The sequence below is a fragment of the Macrobrachium rosenbergii genome, chromosome 34 (genome assembly GCF_040412425.1).
Source record: "Macrobrachium rosenbergii isolate ZJJX-2024 chromosome 34, ASM4041242v1, whole genome shotgun sequence".
Taxonomy (NCBI): domain Eukaryota; kingdom Metazoa; phylum Arthropoda; class Malacostraca; order Decapoda; family Palaemonidae; genus Macrobrachium; species Macrobrachium rosenbergii.
The window spans coordinates 2,044,273-2,056,954 of NC_089774.1; the positions used below are offsets into that span (position 1 = coordinate 2,044,273).

General features: G+C 36.4%; 1 protein-coding gene across 1 annotated transcript in view; it reads right to left on the reverse strand.

Annotated features, from left to right (window-relative positions):
• Positions 1-12,682, reverse strand: part of Syn2 (Syntrophin-like 2) — a 484,285-nt gene that overhangs the window by 195,182 nt on the left and 276,421 nt on the right.

Genomic DNA, 12,682 nt, shown 5'->3' on the forward strand with positions numbered 1-12,682 from the left:
TGGTAAACCAATGAAATCTGCTAAGTACCAAGTAGCCAATTAATTGACTACAGGTGAACAAAGGTATAATGAATCTTTAGCGACAAGGTACTGAATTATTAAAAATGATCAGCTCCCAACACCACCCCTTCCTCTCCAGCCAGCCAGATAGGAGAGAGAGAGAGAGAGAGAGAGAGAGAGAGAGAGAGAGAGAGAGAGAGAGAGAGAGAGAGAATTTAACAAAATTAGAAAGCATATATGCCAGTCGCATCGGTGTCCGTGAGTAAATCCTACAAAATATACAACCAACGACCATGTAAGCCTGCAGGCCACATGACACTCATATGAGTGCCTACTGCGTCAAAATAAAGCAATCATCATCTATCAGGGCATACAATTGAAATTTAAAGATGTACGAAAACATTCCTAGTTAATCTAGCACTGAAATAACACAAGTATTGATTTGAAACCCTAAAATGTGGTCGCTACATTTCAAAAACAACGATAAAAAAAAGTTCAAAACAAGATCTAACAAAAATATTTTGTGAAATATTTGTCTTTTTCCCTTGATTTCCCCCGGGAGGATACTGATTTGAGACGAGGAAACCTGAGCTGGCGGTAAACCGTTTTGGGAATGTTCTCATTTCGGGGGTTTAATGCTTTTTTCGACCTAAATCAAATCACTTGGATTTTGACGTCTTTGGCCTAAGATCATATTTTCATTGAAATTCAGACGCACCTTTTGTATGATTCTTCCGATGAACAAACAGACAAACTGAACGAAAAGCATGACCTACAGAGAAAGAATTCAATCCTCTGTTCGCAAACTGAAGAAATAAATATAAGAAGAAGAAGAAATAAAAATAAGAAAAAGAACTGGATAATAAAAGGCAAAACGATCTCCACGTTCCATGCATATGCGTGTGGGAGGTCCCGGATAATTCTTACATTTGCCGCGACCGTTTTCATCTAGGAAAAAAAAATGAATAAAAAGAGAAAAGGATTCTCACACGCTCGGCTCTATAACCCAGCGAGTTTATGTGTATTAAGTTTTTTTTTTTAATGTGGTTTTTACTTCTCTCTCTCTCTCTCTCTCTCTCTCTCTCTCTCTCTCTCTCTCTCTCTCTCTCTCTCTCTCTCTCCCAGTAATTGTATGCATTTGTCCCTCTTCAGGCCTAATGAAAGAATGACTGCCTCTCTCTCTCTCTCTCTCTCCGAGTAATTGTATGCATTTGTCCCTCTTCAGGCCTAATGAAAGGCTGACTGGCTCTCTCTCTCTCTCTCTCTCTCTCTCTCCTTCCATTCATTCTCCAATCTCTTTCTTTCTATTTTACCACATTCTCTCTCTCTCTCTCTCTCTCTCTCTCTCTCTCCCTTTCCATTCATTCTTCAATCTCTTTCTCTCTATTTTACCACATTCTCTCTCTCTCTCTCTCTCTTTCCATTCATTCTCCAATCTCTTTCTCTCTATTTTACCACATTCTCTCTCTCTCTCTCTCTTTCCATTCATTCTTCAATCTCTTTCTCTCTATTTTACCACATTCTCTCTCTCTCTCTCTCTCTCTTCTCTCTCTCTCTCTCTCTCTCTCTCTCTCTCTCCTACCATTCATTCTCCAATCTCTTTCTCTCTCTCTTTCTCCACTCTCTCTCTCTCTCTCTCTCCTCTCATTCTCTCTTTCTTTCCCCTTCCACATTCATTCTCCTCTCTCTTTCTTTCTAATTTACTCTCATCTCTCTCTGTCTCTCTCTCTCTCCTTCTCATCCTCCAATCTCTTTCTCTCTATTTTACCACATTCTCTCTCTCTCTCCCTCCATTCTTCTCTCTCTCTCTTCTTTCTAATTTACTCATTCTCTCTCTGTCATTCTCCTCTCTCTTTCTTTCTCTCTCTCTCTCTCTTCTCTCTCTCTCTCTCTCTCTCCCCACACACGTTGGACGACCTCTTCCCCGAGAGCGATTCACTCCCAGTGAAAAATTCATCTCGAGCCAGAAAATACCTTTGAAATATGATGGAATTCGTAGCCTCTTCTTTGAGGTGGAATTTCTGTGGAATTGTTCTCCATAACTGATACCGCGATAGGGGGAGCGGCAATATCTGGGAGGGATCCGCTCCTAAGAAATGCACTTTGTAAAGAGTGGTGGAATGGACACAAAATTCCCCGATATTTAAAAATGGCTTTACAATTTGAGGACAACACACATTTTTTATATATGTGTTTATATAATATATATATATATATATATATATATATAAATATATATATATATATATATATATATATATATATATAATTTATATACATATATATGCATATATATATATATAAATATATATATATATGTATATGTATGTATATATATATATAATTAAAAATTATATATATATATTATATAAAAATATTAGCTGACCAACCAGGACTGCCTGGGAAAACTCTGAATGTCATCTGATAAACTCTCTCTCTCCTCCCTAACACCTCATCTTTCCCCTTTCTCCTCTCACTCTCTCTCTCTCTCTCTCTCTCTCTCTCTCTCCTCCATAACACCCCCCTACTCTCTCATTCACTTCCTCCCTCTCTCTCTCTCTCTCAACTCCCCTCTCTTTCCCCTTTCTCCTCCATTACACCCCTCCACTCTCTCTCTCTCTTTCTCTCATCCATTCTCCCCTCTTTCTCTCTCTCTCTCTCTCTTTCCTGTTAAGATAGTTGTTTCAGTTACACTGCCCAGCATTTTTGGCCTTTTATATTTCACCCTTTCTCACCCCGCATCCCTATCAGGGCTGGACTTGTACTTGAAGGGCATCAGGACTGTCACTATTCATCTCAGCGACCTCAAAAACTATGGATTAGACACTAATATCTGTCATTCTTAACATGTTATTTTTTACCCCCTTCTCACCCCCCCTTCCTATCGAGGATGAACTTGTACTTAAAGGGCATTGGGAGTGTCTCTATTCATCTCAGCGACCTCGAACACAACGGATTTAGACACTAATATCTCTCATTTTCGGTTATTTTTACAGGTCACCCCTTTCCCACCCCCTATGGTGCCAGTGATGTCTTAGCCCCCACAGTATTCTTTTCCAGATAGTAAGTCATATGTAAACCGAAATGAGGTATGATGACCCTGTAGAGTTTATTTAGTTACTAAGTCTGCAGGCAGAAACAGCCCCGTTTCAGGGAAGCCCTTACCACCCCCACCCCCTTTGGTGCCCTTGGGTGTAGTGATCTCTTACCCCCACAGTATTCTTTTCTAGATAGTAAGTCACATGTATACCAAGTTTGGTTGAAATTGGTCAATGCGTTTCAGAGTTATCCCGGAACATACACACACACACATACATACATACATCCATTTATTTATATATATATATATATATATATATATATATATATATATATATATATATATATATATATATATATATATATATATATAGAGAGAGAGAGAGAGAGAGAGAGAGAGAGAGAGAGAGAGAGAGAGAGAGAGAGAGAGAACATCAAAACACGAAGGCCTTGACGAGGTAATTATCAGCCCTAAGGGGCGTTAAATCTGTTAGCGTTGCTCTTATTCATGTGATTGCAAGTTCATGAGAGAGAGAGAGAGAGAGAGAGAGAGAGAGAGAGAGAGAGAGAGAGAGAATTATCGACCACACCACTTGCCCGAAGGTCGTATCTGACCTTGAAACGGCAGCTATTGAGATGTCACAAAAACCACGAGAATTTACGTTCAAATGGTTCGACAGCTTTTAAAATACGACCTCGATAGTGTCGAATGAGAGAGTAGTGAAGAGTGATTTTATTATTGGGCTGACTGTAGATCTCTGGGTATAAAATATCGAGAATCTTTATAGAAATAGGCAGGTTAGGCCACAATGTCCTAAGAAATGTCAGGATTCATCAGATTTTTCGGCAACTTTTGGAAAAAAATTTAAATCCCCTGTGTGCGCTGGTTCCTTAGAACGTGGTCAAGATTCTCTCTCTCTCTCTCTCTCTCTCTCTCTCTCTCTCTCTCTCTCTCTCTCTCTCTCTCTCTCTGAGAAGGTTATACCCAGTTCATCTCACAACCAAACTGGCGATGGTGAAACAGTTACCTGGAAGTTCGTCGACAAGTGTGGGTCAATGTACGTATTTATCTATCTCTATCGCTCACATTAATTTATCCCATAAGTGAAAAAAAACTAAAAAAAGAATTAGAAACAGTATGCTGCCGACTACCTCGTCGAGGCCCGCCCGTCACGATAGTATACATTTGGCACAGCAATGAATCCTCACGTCTACTTTCTCTCTCTCTCTCTCTCTCTCTCTCTCTCTAACAACCTTGCTCCTACTACAACAGTCGCTTAACAGCAAAGTAAAAAATTCACTGCTTAGTTCAATAGACAGCCATTGAATTTTTCGAGAAAGCGGCCGTCTGTCCTTCCTCGTCCGGTCTAAGATTCGAACACGGATCGTCCTGTTGTGAGCTAGAGAGAGAGAGAGAGAGAGAGAGAGAGAGAGAGAGAGAGAGAGAGATTAATCTCGTTGAAACTTCGGGAAAACAATAAAAAGTCTAAACAGCGAAGCCTTTGCCACAACAAACTAAGAGGATTAAGTCCTCGAAATCTGGAGAGGCAGAGAGTGCAAGGGTGAAACCTCTCTGCTCTGGAGAATAAACACAGCTGACTCAACGACCCTGGAGGAACGAGGCTCAAGAAATACTCACAGAGAGAAAGATACCTTGAAAAAATGAGACAAAAGTGTAATTTATTTTCATAATTTAACTGTCAAAAAGCTACAATAGCTTACACCTCGGCTAAACATATAGGGTTTGAAAAACGTTTACGTATTTTTAATCTCAAACGAGAAAGGGACAAACGCCAAGAAAAAATTTACAAGCATTCGTAGTTTTCACTGACAAGTTAATTGGTTTTGTGAAACGAAACAAAAATAAATGTCTCCAGAAGTAAAAAAAAAAATAAAAATAAATTGTTCTGTTCTCTTTAATCGAGAACTCATGTATCTGTCATGCACAAAGATATAAAGAAACGAATATAATATTCATATGATGTTGCCAATGCATTCAACTGATACGAAGGTCACTACGTTGCTCTGCGCTTTTGTTTAGGATTTTGTGAGATTTTAAAGAGGTCTTTGTACCACAGACTCTGTCCAACACACGGGAAAAATATAAGGACAGACACTGCTGTCCTATACAATCAGATAAGAGAAAAAGTTAACGTAACAGATAGACTACAAAAACAATAGTAATCGATTTTTTTGGAATGAAAAACAACGCTTAAAGGTTAACGTTTGCCTGCTGTTGGAGAAAGTCTCGTTTTGACCAAAAACAATAATCATTCTAATTTGACTGACAAATATTATACAGAACTAAACTGATCATTATTTTTTCAGAGACGGATGTAAAATATCCGATCTTGGATTGCTATTACCATCATAATTATATAGACTAAAAATATGATTAATTAATTAATTAACTAATTAATTAATTATTATTATTATTATTATTATTATTATTATTATTATTATTATTATTATTATTATTCAGAAGATGAACCCTATTCATATGGAACAAGCCCACCAAAAGAGCCATTGACCTGAAATTCAAGCTGGCAAAGAATATGGTGCTCTTTAGGAAGTAAGAGAAGTTAAAGTTATATATAGAAAGAAGAGATCTCACTTATTAAAAAGAAAAAATAAATTAATAAATTAATAAACAGATAAACAAGTAATCAAAATCTGCTTATGTCTGCATTACACTATCTCCATTCTGAGATACTATACTCATTTGCTAAAAACTTTACTGAGTCTATTCAAAATCAGATTTTTATACCCACTTAGGTTCGAGCCCTACCCAATGAAACATTTTGTGCTATAATTACAACATACCTATGCAAAGCCACCACACCTCGATGCCCCTAAAAAGATAAAACATCCGAAGGAGGTCTCTATGAATAACTTCACTGAGTTGCAGCAAAATTCATTTGACCCTTTTTCAGATATTCTGTACAAAAAAAAAAAAAAAAAAAAAAAAGGCAAAAGTTATTTAGTCGGAGCCACGAAATGCCTCCAGTTTGCCAGGAGTTTTATCTTGGCTACAACTAAAATGAGGAATGGCTTGCCTAGTGCAGTTGTGGAATCTTCTGATCATTCATTCCTACTTTCTGATGTATCGGTTTTATATTATATTTTCCATTCTCTAATATTTATCTGTTTATCACCTTTTCTTGTAACTCGTCTTTCTCTGCACCCTGTCCACAACGGGTTTCAGCTGAAGACTTTGAAAAATAGACATACAGAAAAGGGTCACCCAATGAACGTATTTGCTAAGCCTCAGCAAAATCCGCTCACCCGTTCTCAAGTTATTCTGATCATATGGCGATCGTCCAATGAACGGCCTTCCAAGGTTTGATCACGATCCGGTCAACCGTTTTTGAGTTATTTGAGCATCTGGAATAGCTTTACTTAATAAATGGCTTTGCAGGTGTCATCTAATTCCGTCATTGCATTCTCGAGATATTTTCCTAACCAGGAGACAATCACCCAATGAATGTCTCTCCAAAGTTTCATCAAGATCTGTTCATCCTTTCTCGAGATATTCTATTAAGACACCGACAGACGCAGAGAATAGAACAGAATATAGAATTTTGGCCGAAGGCCAAAAGCTGAGACCTATGAGGTCATTCAGCGCTGAAAGAGTAACTAACAGTAAAAAACGTTTAACAGGAGGCAAACCTCGTTGCTGCACTATGAAACAACTGTTAGAGAGGGTGGAAAGTCCGATGGAAGAAAGAATATGAACGGAGGCACAGTAAAAGGAATGAAAGAGGTTGCAGCTAAGGGCCTAAGGAAGGGACGCTACAAGGACCCTTAAAGTAATGCCTACAGTGCACCATGTGAGGTGCACTGACGGCTTTACCCCCACCAACAGGGCCGACAGACGCAGACGTTGCAACAGCCTCAAAAATCCTTGCAAGAGACGATGTCTCCGGCTGATAGCGCGAAAGTCAATGTATTAATAATCATCTCCTGCGAGAATAGGCGAAGTTAATGGCGACCATTCTGCATAATTACGCAGGAATTACGTTCAAATTTAATTAGGCGACGTCGATCGAGGGAGGCAGCCTTGGACACTGCCTCGTTGCGAAAGATTTATAATGGTTGCTGACTGCTGCAATGGATATTTTGAAGCAGGGCTGTGTCATGAATATGGCTGGTTATTTTGAGTAACGACTGATATGTTACTATGCTAACACATACACACACACTCTCGCTCCTTTCTATATGTGTGTGTATATATATATATATATATATATATATATATATATATATATATATAATAATTATATATAATTATATGGACATGTACTTTATATATGTAAAATATATATATATATATATATATATATATATATATATATATATATATATATATATATATATATATATATATATATTAAGTCAGTGACGAACTATGTGCTGGCCTGGCAGGGGCACATCAGCAGGAGGTGCAGTTGTGTCGACGTTGGAGATTTACACGGTCAGATACAGCGAGTGCTTTCCTGACCATGATCAGGATTTAAGTGCATGGAGACAGTGTGAGTGCGTATGTGCGTGGCACTCTCTAATGGTGTATTATCAGAGGAACAGACGCTTCCAGAGGAATTCCATTTTGTGACTGGGTCCGATTTCTTAGTGGTGCAGTGCTGAAGGACCGCCACTGGAAAATCCGTTATTTGTCGCCACAGATGTGAGTACCATAACTCATGAACACATATCTTTTCCAGACATTACGTGGAAATACCCAGTTGTGCTGCAGTGAAATTCCTCTGTGTCTCCATTATGCATTTTCCCATCCTGTTCTTCATTGTACATTTTTCTGTTTTGGATATTAATGTCATTTAACACCATTTCAGGTTTTAGTATATGATGTTTTTCTTTTAACAGGAATTCTGGGTTTGTCCTGTGAGGACGAATATTTTGGAAGTGGTGTTTATTCTTTAGCATACTATATGACATTTATTGTGGTCTAGAATAATTATGACCTTTTTACTATGTTTGGTGACCAGGGTGTTAGTCACTAGTATTGGTTGGTCTAGAATCATTAATCTGAATGTTTGTGAATCAGAATTTCCTCTAGTGATGGTTTCCATTTATAGAGGGTGGAATTCACTCCATTTCATGATCGTAGCTTTTGCTGAATTACTTTCGTTAAATCTGCAAATAAAGACTAGTTTTGTATATCAGTGTTTCATTCCAGTAGGCCTTTGTTTGCAGATAGATTCAGTGAGAGAAGACGACGAGGGAGAAGGAATTTGCTGACCCAGGATGGGGCATTGTTGCTAGAGAATCTTAGGAAAGTAAGATGATTGATTCTGTTCTTAAAACAGATACAGCAATAGAATATGACCTTATTTGACCTGGGGACAGGGTCATTAACATATATATATATATATGTATGTATATATGCACACACACACATATATATATATATATATATATATATATATATATATATATATTCATATATACACACACACACACACACACACACACACACACACATATATATATATATATATATATATATATATATATATATGTATATATATATATATATATATATATATATGTATATATATATATATATATATATATATATATATATATATATATATATATATATATATATATATATATATATATATATATATATATACATTCATAAATATTAAGCCAAAGTATCTTTTAATATCCAATTCAGGACACCACGAAAATAACTTATACCCAAGGAATATTATAAGTGATAAGTGTTTCGTCACCGGTGCGATTCGAACTCCCGCTTGGTTAAGACACGAGGAAAATGCAGTGACTTTGACCACTGAGCCCATGGATTCCCAGCCAGGCGGCAGTTCGAATCCCATTGGTGACGAAGAATTTATTATAATTCCCCTCGGGTGTAAATTATTCTCGAGGTATCGTGAATTGGAAATTGAATAAATTTTGTGGTTTAATGTGTGTGAATACGTATATGTATACATACATACATACATACATATATATAAATATATATATATATATATATATATATATATATATATATATATATATATATATATATATATATATATATATATATCTTTTTTTAACAGCTCCACTTACAACACTATCAAAGGAGGCGTGTCTATAACGTCAAGATAAGGGCGAAATATCATCCAATCAGCTGCAACAATGGACGAGACAAAGAAGAAGAAGTCTGAATGACGCTGAAACAAAGGTTTTAAAATCAACACGGCGCATCCGAGAAGTGTGATTTTAAATACCAAATTGACCAATCAGTTGCTAAGAATAGCAAACTAGGGAGGCGTGTCTGTGACATATGAATGAAGAGGAAAAAACCATCCAATCAGCTCTCACAAAGGGGGAATTAAGGAGGCGTGTCTGACGTCAGGGGGAAGGCAGAAACATCACGCAATCGACTGCAATGAACGCAAGACTAACCAAAAATGATCATTACTGCCTTTTCCGTGCTTTATTGAGAGAGAGAGAGAGAGAGAGAGAGAGAGAGAGAGAGAGAGAGAGAGAGAGAGAGAGAGGGGAGGGTACATAAGCGGTTTTAATGAGGACCAATTACTGAGGTATTCAGAAAGGATTCAATTGTGCGTAAGTTAAACACCGTCTCCACACGGACAACTTAATAAGCATCATTATTATTATTATTATTATTATATTATTATTATTATTATCATTATTTTAAATTACAGATATGTAGCCAGGATAAATAAAAAACAGTGTTACTGGTAAATGAGTCGAGGAGACCGTATTACAATAACCAATAAACGCACACTTTTCCATATAATTTCTTCCAGGTTTGAAGTCTTTCACAGGAATAAGAATTACCTCGTGGAGGTCCTCCAGTTTCCAATCATGGTGGTTATTACTTTCAGAGAATTTCAGCACTTCAGACTCACATCTGATATTTGCTCTCTCTCTCTCTCTCTCTCTCTCTCTCTCTCTCTCTCTCTCTCTCTCTCTCTCTCTCTCCTTCTCCCTTTATCACCGTCTGCAAACCACAAGAGTCGATTGGTCACAAAGATCATACACTTCTTTGTTTAACAAAGACATGATGACTTCAAAGGTATGAGACCAAAATCGTTTCTTGCTCGTCTTGTAACAAACCCCAGACTCTTGCACCTTAGAGAGAGAGAGAGAGAGAGAGAGAGAGAGAGAGAGAGAGAGAGAGAGAGAGAGAGAGATTCAAAGTAGACCAACCCCATACATAATTATTACTAGATGAAACGAAAAACTTACCAAATGTGAAGTTTAGCAAAAATCCAACAGCACGTACCTGAAAAAAAGAATCCCTGATTAATACAAATGCCAATATTACTAATGATAATGACTGTAAATCAATTCTGGAGGGTCGTTTAATTGGGAATGACACAAATTCTCTCAAACGAGGGAAAAATATATTTGAATTAAAAGCAAAAAGTCCCATGAATTAAGAGGAAATATTCTGCATTGCATGAGAGTATAATATAGGCTGTCCGGCCAGAGAACAATAATTGATAATGAATGAGAGGAAATTTTATGTCATAAATGAGAGAAAAAATTCTTAAATTATGGGGAAATGGTTTATTCAAAATGTGAAAGCATTATTTTTATCAAATGCGAGAACTATCGAAGAATGCGAAGAATTTGTTATAAGACGAATTTTGTTATCAAATGAAAGGAACTTTAATAAAAAAATGAGAGAAATATCTGATAAATAAATGACACAACACACTGGTTTTGAATGAGAGAAAGCAATGTTAGTAAACGCAAGGGAAAAAACTGTCATCTATGAAAGAAATAAATTTGGACTTTGGCAAAGTTGAAAAAGTTGGACAGCAAGATGAAAGGAGATCATGAGCAATGGATGACAATTTTTGAGCTTACAGTACACCGCGGGAGGCAGACTGTGAGCGGTAACTCAGTTTAAATAAAGTAAAAAAAAACCATTAGGTTAATGAGGTTAATGTGAAAAGATAATTAGATGTTTATCATAACAGATCATCGATGCAGCATCAACAATGAACTAAAATTCATTTCAATAATTAACAAAGTGATGACAGCATTCAGCATTGTCTAAAGTCCCTCATACACTGTAAACCAGTGGAGAACAAAATTAATTAGCAAAAAACACAGTACATTTTTTCTTTCAGCGTAATCTGTAGAAAATATTAGTCCTCAGAATAATTTCGGGTTTCCTGTGAAAGAAGTATAACGGTCTTTCTTAAAAAAAAAAAAAACGTTATAAGCTGAGATGTACGTCGAGACTTGAATATAAAAATTAACCCTGAGCATACTGGTCCAGGGGTTAGTCCCTTAAACTGTCAAGAAATATTCACGTTTAACCTGCAAATTCTAAAATGTACAATAAATCTATAATAAAAATTTTAACAGTAAACCTGTGAATACATTTCCATAAAATGATATGGTATTTTATCTTTCTGTAATTTATATGGACACACATATATATAATATATATATATATATATATATATATATATATATATATATATATATATATATATATATATATATATATATATATATATATATATATTTTTTTTTTTTTTTTTTTTTTTTTCTTTTTCCCTCGAAATGTACCATTGAATATCACAAGGACACTGGTGCATATATCTCCTGATCTGATGTCAAAAGAAGATACCGCACGTTCCTTATACTTTTGAACGAAATACCCCCAACCTGAAACAGCTTCCCTGCACCTCCTCGAGACATATTGTGGAAAGACAGACAGACATGAAGACATACATACGCCTAAATCTTCTTCCAATTTTTTATATAAGCCTTGGACAGATAAACCGCAAAACTTACTGTACAAAGCTTGTGAAGACATGGTCTTCGTATAGTCCCCGACGAAACTTAAAATGAAATATTTATCAATCAATTTGACACTGAAAGCAGCACATATCTGACCAGAATCGGTGTTCATGACACCAAACCTTCCCCTATACTCACATCCAGAAATTTTTTGAAAAATCAAACATAAGAATATATAAATTTTTTACTCCACAAAAAAATAAAATAAAAAACTAACGGACAGACATTGACAAGTACACAACCTCCACCTAACTCCGCTGACGTAGGGATAAAAAATGTCCAATATTTTTACCGTTTTCTTCAAAAAAAAAAAAAAAAAAAAAAAAAAAAAAAAAAAAAAAAAAAAAAAAACAGGAGAGACCCACCTCGACAAGCCTGACTTTCATGCTGTGGCTGTAGCTGACGTTGTTGTTATTGTTGTTGTTCCCGTTGCTGGGGCTCTTCGTCACCCGGTTCCTGGTGATGATGACGTTGGGGGGCGTTAACAACGCCGGGGGCCTTTCGCACAACATGGTCATTCAGGTATTCGGCCACCAAATTTCACAGATCAAGTGTCTTATATTTTTCTCCCCGCTTCGTTTCGCTGGGGTTTGCAAGCGTGATCTTTTTTCCCTAAGTCCTTAAGTTTCCACTATTGTAATAAAATCTTTCTTTTTTTATTTCGATTTGTGAATCAAGTTAGCAAAAGATTTTGTTACAGTTTTTTCTTTATCAATTGTTTAAAAATAAATCTTGAGAATATTCTTTTATTTTTCCTCTCCCGAAATCAGCTTTTCAAAATTTCAGGTCCTTTTTCAAATCGGATTCGGCTTTCAGATTTTTC